The following is an 8,916-nucleotide window of genomic DNA, read 5'->3' as shown; positions in this document are numbered from 1 at the left end:
AGAGAGAGACAGAGAGAGAGACAGAGAGAGAGAGACAGAGAGACAGAGAGAGACAAAGACAGAGACAGAGAGAGTGAGTGAGTTGGGGGCCAAGAGAGAGGACAGAGAAAGGAAGGGGTGGCTCTTACTAGCACCACCTTGTTCGTTTTTATTTCTGGGGCAGAATGAGGAAATATGGATAACCTATGAGCCGTTGGAAACGAATGACTAGGGGAAGGAAACAAGCTAGTGGTTTCAATCGGGTCAAGGCTGTGACCAACTCCTAAAAGCAAATGAATTACCAGGTAACTGTTGTTTGAAGCTGAATTGTCCCCGCAATAATTTTTGTTTTCTGATTGTACCCACCCCATTCTTAGCTGCCCAAATATTTGTTTGATTTATTCCAATATGCACTCCCGTCTGTCCCAATGATTCCCAGCCCCACCCCACCCCACCTCCACTTCCACTAGAGTCTTGATTAGAAACTCAACCACTTACCTAAAGACACTGAAGGGGCAGGGATTTTCCCCCCAGCAGGGTTTGCCCTCCTTTAGTGCAGATCTCAAACACCTATAGGATTGAATGAATAAGTCCAAGGGGGAAACTCCCAAGACACAGTGTTTAAGGGTCATCTAGCTCTCAGTGTCCCAGAAGATTTACACGGTTTCTGACTACAAAGTTCATTTCCTTAAGACCCGGGGCAACTCTGCTCTTTCAGGACTTAGCCATTAAAAAAAATATTTACCACTTGAAAAATAGAAAGCTATTTGAATCTTTGTTCCCAACTCTATCTAGCACTGCTGCTGTTCACTGTGAACCAGGCGACAAAACAAACTATAACCTTCCAGAGCTTCCCATAGGGGATTTGTTGTTATTATTGCGGTTAATATTCCCCTGTTCCATGTTATGAGTCTCAATATTCCTTGCCAAGAAGAATCCTGGATTTCCAGGTTTAACTTGCAATGATAGACTGTCATGTATCTCACGTGTCCTTAAAAATGCATAGCCAACATTCAGTGATATATAACAATCCAGAACAAAGGAATTGAAGAACACCAGCAATGTGTCTACACTGCACTGGGTTTAAAGTATGGACTTATCTAAATATAAAAGGTTACTCATATCCCAGTGAGTTAAGAGATCAGAGTAGATTCTAGAGTTGAAATGAAACCATTTGCCACAGAGATCCGATACCGTTCAATTTAATGCACGTGAACGCCTTCCTTACTCGTTAAAGCAGGATCATGTTACACTGACTGTCTGAAACAATTGAAGGTTTTCACCGAGTTCATCAAAAGTGGTATTTTTGAAGAGAGGGATAGTTCTGTTTTACAAATGACCTTTACATCTGGAGAGACTCCTGGGTCTATTGACAAAATTGACATTTGTTCAAGCTATTTTTAGTCATTGGAGTATATAGATACTAGGTGACTATCATAGTAAAGTACCAACTAGCCAATTGTCTGGGAGCAAAAAAAAAGAGAAAAAAGAAAAATGTGTCTGCTTTTAGCACCTGAGGGAGACAGCCTACTGTGACAGTAGATTTATCTTTTGGTTTTGTTCAAGAAAGTGGGTGATTTGTTTTTTTTTCTTTTTCAAGCTAGAGACTTCTCGACTTTGACAGAAAAAATAGGGAAGACTGTGGTACTTGGAAGGAAGGAGAAAAAAAGGAAAGGAAGGAGAAAAGGAGGGAGGTAGAAAGAAGGAAGGAAGGAAGGAAGGAAGGAAAGAAGGAAGGAAGAGAGGGAGTTTAATAAACATTTATTATGTTCCAGGCATTATGCTAAGTGCTGGGGATACACAGACAAAAGACAGTCTCTGCTTTCAAGAAGCTCACAGTCTAATGGGGCAGGGAGGGGGGTTAGAGAAAACATGAAAACAACTATGTACAAACAAGATATATGTAGTATAAATTGGAGGTGCTCAACAAAAGAAAAACACTAGCATTGAGGAGGATTAGAACAGGCTTCTAGAAGAAGGTAGAATTTTAGCTGAGACCTGAAGGAAGTCTAGGAAGCCAAAAGGGGGAGATGAGGAAGGAGAGTACTCCAGACATGGGGAATATCCAGTGAAAATGGCCAGGGCCTCTTGTTTCGGAACAACAAGAAACCCAGTTATGAATGGCTCATGTAGTATATGGTGGGAGAGTAAAGTACAAGAAGACTGGAAAAGTGGGAGGGGCCTGGGCTAAAGCAGACTTTAAAAGTCAAACAGAAGATTCTACATTGATCCTGGAGTGTATTGATTAAGAGAGTGACGTGGTCAGACTTGTACTCCAGAAAAATCAATTTAACAACTGAGTGGGGGGAGGGACTGAAACATAGAGACCAACTAGCACATAATACAATAGTCCAGTTGTGACATGATGAGGGACTGGATCAGGGCATTGACCATTTCAGAAGAGAGAAGGTAGTACACACTAGAGATGCTAAAAGGCAAGACTTAACAGATTGGGTATGAGAGAAGTACAAAAGAGAGCAAAGAGTTAAGGATGGCACTTAGGTGGTGAGCTCAGATGGCTAAGGGGATAGTGCTGCCCTAGACATTAATAGGCAAGTTCAGAAGAAGAGAGGGTTTGGGGGAAAAGATTATGAGTTCCATTTAAGTCATGTTGAATTTAATGTAGCAATGGGGCATCCAATGCCAATGGGCCAATTGACTGGGGACAAAACAAAAAATGAAAAAAATGTGACGCTTTTAGAATCTGAGGGAGACAGGTCACTGTGGCAGTGAATTTATTTTTTGCTTTCTTTCAGGAAAGTAGGTGATTTAGTGAACTGTCCATAAGCAGTTGGAGATTCAAAACTAGAGATCAGGAGAGGTTAGGCCAAGATAATGATCTAAAAATCATAAGGATAAAAATGATAATTGTGTCCATTGGAACTGATGAGATCACCAAGTGAAATAGTATAAAAGAAGAGAAAAGACCTGGGACAGAGTCCTGGAGATCACCAATGGTTAGCGGATGCAAAAGAAACTGAGGACTGGTCAGACAAATAAGAGGAGAACCAAGACAGAGTCGTTTCACAGAAACCTAGAGAGGAGAGAATATCAAGAAGGGCCAGATTTTTTTTAAGTTTACATTTCAGAGGTAACCTGGCTGAAGGGCTAAGTATTCTTCTGGGAGTCTAGATTTAAGAAAGGTTTCAAATTCAGGCTCTGATGTTTAACTGCCTGACCCTGAGTTTGTCACATAATGTACCTTAAACAGCTTTTTAGAACTTATTGAATTATTGAAACTGAGCCCCAGGGAGGTGAAATTGTTTACTGGAGGTAACACAAGTAATAAGTGTCCAAGGTGAGATTTGAACCCAGGTCCCCTGACTCCCTAAAAGTATCAATTGGTAAACTGTACGATGTAGTCCTAAACTGTGTTGGGTTGACTAGCTCTTTATTGAGCTTTGCAGAAAAGAGTGGCCAAGGCAAAACTAGCATGCAGTAGGGCATGGCCTGTTTCATTCAAAGTAACATAAGGGCTATACCACGGTTTCTAGAAAGTTCAAGCCATTCATTTCTAATCTATTCAGACCAGGCATCAGCATGAAAATGATGCCAACTTTAACACTGAGTCAGTGTTTAGAGAAGTTTTATATTTCTTCATTTGCTCATTTTACTTGGCTAATTGGTAGTGACTCAAAACCATCTACCTTTCATAAGATTCAAGAATCACTGGTTCTTAACATACACATATGGTGTATATATATCACACATGTGTATCTACATACATATGTATATATTAAACAATGATTCATCCACTCAGATGATCTCTGAGGTCTTTGCTCTTCCATCAGATTTTAAATTCTACCCAACCAAAGCAACCTATGATTTAATTGATAGCCTTTGAAAGAACTAGATGATTATTAAACTAACAAAAACAGTTAAAATTTACATAGCACTTTAAGATTTTCTAAGTGCTTTATGGATGAGGAAATTGAGGCTGAGAGAGGTTAAGAGATTTGCCTAAAGTCGCCCAGTTAGCCAAGTATCTGGAGCAGGATTTAGTTCAAGGTCATACTGACTCCCATCCCTGTTCCCCAGGGGTGTTGTTGTTCAGTCATGTTGTTCACCCTTTGTGACCCCATTTGGAGTTTTCTTGGCAAAGATGCTGGAATGATTTGCCTTTTCCTTGTCCAGATCATTTTATAGACTGAGGCAAACAGGGTCACCCGGCTAGTAAGTGTCTGAGGTCAAATGTGAACTCAGGGAGACTCATCTTCCTGACTCCAGGCCTGACACTCTATCCACTACACCACCTAGATGCCCCTTCACCAGGGGCATATGAGAATCATTGAAGTTCACTCGTTGGTACTTTTTCCCAATGCCTACACCCAGTTATTACAGCTTGTCTTCCCCCTATTACTTTGTATTTATGTCATATATACTTTATTTTTCTGTGTACTTGATGTAATCCCCATCACCCCAGTAAGTGTAAACTTGATGGAGGCAGGAACCATTTCTTTTCTGTCTTGGTACACCTAGCACAGTGTCTGGCATACAGTAAGGGTTTAATAAACCCTTGTTGAGTTAAACCAAATCTAACTGAATTCAATCTCCCTGATGTAATAGATAGGTACCGATATGCACTGGCACTAGAGATATTTTGAGGCTGAGGCATCTCAAAAGGTAATGAGAAAAATGTTTACCTCATTCCACACCTGGAATAACCAGGTACTTTCCTGAAGCTGCATGAAGAACAAAGAAAATGAAATATCACATTCTTCAAGAATTATAAACATCCATTGGATTCATGAGTCAACTTTTTTTCCTCAGTAATGAAAGATCACATTTCTCGAGATCAAATCAAATCAATCTCTAAAGCACTATAATTTATAGAAGGTTAACAGTTTCATAAATTACAAACAAGAAAGTGACAATCCATTAATGGAATAAACTTTTCTAAGATAGTCAAGATGGATCAAGATACATATTTTCCCAGATGAGGATGGCAACTCACAATTACTTATTGTTTTGCCAAGTATTTTCTTAAGTATTGTAGAAGATACAGGAGATGTTTATGACCTACCTTTCAGGAATTTAAAGCATAAGTGGGGAGAGGATTAAACTATCTTTTGCCTCTTTTCATATCCCCAGCATTTAGCACAGTGCCTGGCATGTAGTAGGAGCTTAATAAATGTTTGATAATTGATTAATGGAGATCGTACACACATAAGACTATTCTACAATGCTTAAGGACTAAACTGGGTCAATCAAGTCAACAAGCATTTCTATGTCAGCATTGTACTAGACCTTGGGGACATATAGAGAAATATTAAACAGTCCCAGACATTAAATAACTTTCATTCTATCTAAGAGAGCTGAAAGCTACTCCTGAATCAGCATAGTGACCTTGGGATAGTTGCTACGTCTCATTTCCCTCCCCTACTCACCCCCATACCCCCAGTAAAATGAGGAAATTGGGCTAGAGAATCTATTCTGATGACTTTTTTAATCCAAATATTCTATCATGCTTTGATCTTAAAGAAGAATCCCTACCCCTACCTTGGGGCATTGAAGTTGAGAAACCTTTCCTGGACCTCATATTTTAGTTAGTATAGGGAACCCTCTCTACCATTACAGATCTACACCTGTTCAGAAATTTAGTCATACAGCTGTCTCAGGAACCTAAGACATTAAATGGCTTGCTTGCTTAGGGCCAAAGTAGGGCTCAAGAGCAGTACTTGAACCCAAGTCTTCCTGCTTTGAGGCCAGTTTTCTATCCACTGTTCCTTGATGCCTCTAGCAAGCTGCCACATGAAACCTGAGTATTAGTGTTGCTTTATCTTTTTTGTCTTTCTGCCTAGTAGTGCTGTTGTAGAAGACCTGACTTCAAATCCTATTAAAGATTATCACCTATGGGACACTGTGCAAATCACTTAACCTGAAAATATTGAAAGTGAACATGTCACTTTAACTTTCTGAGACTCAGTTTCCTCATCTCTAAGATAAAGTAGTTGGACTTATAGTGACTTCTTAAGTAAACTCTCTTCCAACTCCAAGTCTATGATTTACTATTGGCAGCCAGGTGACCCAGTGGATAGCCACTTGGAATCAGGAAGTCTCATCTTCATGAGTTCAAATCTGGCCTCAGACACTTACTGGCTGTGTGATTCTGGGCAAGTCAAATAACCCTGTTTCCCTCAGTTCCTCATCTGCAAAATGAACTGGAGAAGAAAATGGCAAATTAGCCCAGAATCTTTACCAAGAAAACAAAAAATGGGGTACAAAGAGTTGGACAAATTGAAATAACTAAACTTTGATCCTATGCCCTATTTGGGCAAGCTTTCTTGCTATACTCTTTGTTACCAGCTCTATCCAAGGCTGTCTAGGGTTAGGGATGATGGTTGAGTTTAGAGTTAGGCCTTGGTGGCCTAGGATTATGGGTTCAATCTGTGGGTGGAGTCAATATCAGAGTCTAGGGTCAGGCATTGAGATGTGGCAGAGAGAAAGATGAATATTATTAAATAAAATATTGACCTTAACAAAACAAAGTCAGTAATATATATACATATGTATATTATAGTAATAATAATAATAATAATATATATATTTACAATAAGTATCTGGGAACTCAGAGAAAGTTATATGATTTGTCTAGGGTCACATAGCTGCTAAATTGCAGAGCTGGAGTTCAAACCTGGGTTTCCTGATTCCAGGCCAACCTTTTTGCCACTTATTTATAGAGAGAAGAAAATTCACTTTCATTATGGAATTCTACTTTTTTCTTACCCAAGAAAAAAGGAACTAGAATTGACATTCCAATTTAATTCCTTTTAACTTAATGATCATGGAAAAGTCAGAGGTTGAAAAGGTAGACCATTTCTTTATGTCAGGGGTTTTTTAATCTTTCCTGCATCCTGGATCCTTTTAAAAGTCTGATCAATCCTATGAACACTTTCTCAGAATAAAGCTTTTAAATAAATAAAATATACATAATTCAAAAGGAAACCAAATATTTTGAAATATAGTTATCAAATCCAAAAATATATATTTACAGACCTCAGACTAATAACTTCTGCTAATTCTCATTACTCTTAAAACCTGAAGGACACAGGAGTAAACTGGTAATATATTGAGGCCATTTCAATAGTCTACTCACATGAAGCAGTGAATTTCTAAGTTAATATGAAGCAACAGACAGACAAATCCTGAATTCCAATAAAGCTGACTCTTTGTTTCCGTCCTTACCTGAAAATTCTCCAGGGACAAAATAGGGTGCCATTAGAGAAGCATGCTGTTATTTGTAAACCATTGCTGAGGGAACTAACCACCAAACTTTATTGAAAGCATAAAATTCTACACAATTCTTGCAAAGGAGGCCACTAGATTCCTGATGAAGTAATGGCCTTCTGGTGCCAATGTCAAGCACAAGGTTAGTGGAGCCAGTCCACTAAAATTTGGTTTCAGTGTACACTTTGATGTTTCCCCAAATGATTCAAATCAATTCTACAGACCTTCATTGAGTGGCCACTATAAGCAAGAGGCCACTGAGGTATGAAGATAACAAAAAAAAGTTCCTTGCTCTCGGGGAGCTTATATTCATTCTACTGGGCAAAGGGAAATAAAACATGGGATTATAGATTCAGAGTAAGAAGGGACCTTAGAGGATACCTAGCCAACACCCTCATCTTATGGATGAGGAAACTGAGGCCCAAGGAGGTTCTGTGACATGTTCATGGATAAGTAAACACAATGGATATACAAAATAAGTAATTTTAGTGGCGTGATATCTGGGAATGGATAGGTGTTGGGGAAATCCTTGTGTAAATGTTGGCAACTGAACTACACTTTTGCATAAATTTGCATAAGAATTCTAGAAAGAGGAGATGAAGAAGAAGTGTATTCCAGATGATGGGGGACTAGTTATACAAATGTATGGAGTCAAGAGATGGAATATCTGGTACTAAAAGAGTAATCCAGTCAGTTTGACTGGACCTGAGAGTGCTTAAAGGGGTAGTAATTATATATATTGTGCAAAGTGATCACACCTATCTATGTGACCCTGGTCATGTCATGTAACCTCTATGACCCTCATTTCTTCATCTGCAAAATGGGGATAACTATATTTGTACTACATACCTTGCAAAACTACTGCAAAAAAATGATCTGTACACCTTCCAATGCTACGTGAATGTGTGTGGTCATGGTTAGACCTAGGAAACAAATAACATTCTCAATGTGGCAGGTAGGTGGCACAGATGGTAGAACATCAAGTCTGGAGTCAGGAAGATCTGAGTTCAAATGTGACCTCAGGCATTAAACTACCTGTGTGATGCTGAGTAAGTCCCTTAATCTCTGGTTTCATCATCTGTTTATTGACAATAATAATAACACCTACCTCCTAAGGTTGTTGTGAGGATCAAAGGAGATTCCAATTATAAAGCACTTAGCACTGTGCCTGATACTGTAGGTACTATATAAGTGTTAGTGATTATTTTTATTTTTACCATTCATTTCACACATATCATATATTGACCCTTTTATGAGTTCAGAAGAGTGAAAGATCACCACATCCTGGAATCATTAGGGAAGATTTCAGGCAGAGCTGGTATTTCAACTGGACCTTAAAGACTCAACAGGGTTCAAATAGTAATAAATAAGGAAGCAAGGGGGTAGCATACAATTAAGGGGAACTGAATATGGAAAGGTATAGAGATGGAAATTCAGAAGACATTTTTGAAGGACCTGCCAGGTAGCCTTATGGAGTTGACAAAGCACTGAATTTGGAGTCCAAGGACCTGAGTTTGAATTCGGGTCTTTTATTTAACTACCTGTGAGAACTTGAACAATTCAATTAAATCCTCCACTCCTCATTATGTATTTTTTTTCATGATAAGCAAAATGGCATGGCAGAATAAGACTAGTCTTGGAGTAAGAAAGACCCAGGTTCAAGTCTTACCTTTGACACATACTAGTTGTGCGGGCAAGTCACTTAACATT

Source organism: Vombatus ursinus, unplaced genomic scaffold (genome assembly GCF_900497805.2).
Source record: "Vombatus ursinus unplaced genomic scaffold, bare-nosed wombat genome assembly UNPS02014773.1, whole genome shotgun sequence".
Classification (NCBI taxonomy): domain Eukaryota; kingdom Metazoa; phylum Chordata; class Mammalia; order Diprotodontia; family Vombatidae; genus Vombatus; species Vombatus ursinus.
Note: the sequence above shows the minus strand (reverse complement) of the source record.